At 36.3% G+C, this 1,230-nt stretch overlaps 1 non-coding gene across 1 annotated transcript; it reads left to right on the forward strand.

Moving 5' to 3' along the window:
* Window positions 1–486: 486 nt before the first annotated feature.
* LOC133787718 (small nucleolar RNA R71) lies at window positions 487–592 on the forward strand. Its single transcript, XR_009872720.1, has one exon. It is a non-coding gene; the product is annotated as a small nucleolar RNA R71 (small nucleolar RNA).
* Window positions 593–1,230: the final 638 nt, after the last annotated feature.

Genomic DNA, 1,230 nt, shown 5'->3' on the forward strand with positions numbered 1-1,230 from the left:
AAATGTGTATTTTGCCATTAAAGTGGCCTCTGCTTGTATTCGACTTTTGGAAGTTTGTAAACTTGTCCTTTAACCCTGTTTTTGGGATCCCATGTACTAAGCGTTTATTTAAATGAAAAATTATTTGTTTATGTCCAAAATCTTTTAACCATAACTTGTTTATGACTTTAGGAGCACATTTTCAACTAAACGACTTGATTAGCAAGTCTTGCACATTTATAAATACACAGTATAACGGTCTTTGTTATCCAAGGTGTTACAACCAGCCACCTTCTTTGTCTGTCCCCTCTCAGTAGGCCACTGGTAGTTGTTCATGGCCATCTCTTCTAGTAATTCATACGCCTCATTATCACTCTAGCTCATGAAAGCACCCCCAGCTGATGCATCAATTATGGTACGAGTAGTACCATTTAACCCATTGTAAAAATTGTGAACTAGCATCCGCTTCTCTATTTCATGATGAGGACACTTCCTTAACAACTCTTTAAATATGATGAGGATACTTCCTTAACAACTCTTTAAATCTCTTCCATGCATCATACAACGATTCCCCTTCCATCTGGTAGAAATTATTAATTTCCGCTCTCAACTTTGCAACTTTTGTTGGAGGGAAAAACTTTGCAAGGAACTTATGGGCTAGTTCCTTCCATGTTGTAATAGAATTGGCTTATAGCAAAATTAACCAACTCTTTGCTCGGTCTCTTAGTGAAAATTGGAAAATTCTTAGTCTGATTGCATCATCACTCACTCTGTTCATCTTAAAAGTTGCACATAACTCTAAGAAATTGATTATGTGCAAGTTGGGATCCTCAATAGGCAACCCACCAAATTGAACAATGGATTGCACTATTTGTAATATAGTTAGCTTGATCTCAAAGTTATTAGCGACAATTGTGGGGTGCCTGATGCATGAATGCACTCCCATCACAGCGGGAAGCACATAATCTATAAGCGTCCTTGGTCCTTGTTCCACATGGACCTCTGTAACATTTGGAATATTATTAGCAGCAGTTGCATTCCTATGATTTTTCGCCATATCAAACTCCAACCTTTTCTTAATCCTTCAATTTTGTCTGCAAGATCTCTCAATTTCAAGATCTACTGGTATCAGTTCATTTTGTCTACTTCGTCGCATATACCAATGTTTCTCTAAAGCACAATATTATGACACAAATCAAATTAGAATGATAAATAAAAAACCAAGTTAGAATAAAAATCAACTATGTTGAT

Source organism: Humulus lupulus, chromosome 6 (assembly GCF_963169125.1).
Source record: "Humulus lupulus chromosome 6, drHumLupu1.1, whole genome shotgun sequence".
In the NCBI taxonomy this organism is placed as follows: domain Eukaryota; kingdom Viridiplantae; phylum Streptophyta; class Magnoliopsida; order Rosales; family Cannabaceae; genus Humulus; species Humulus lupulus.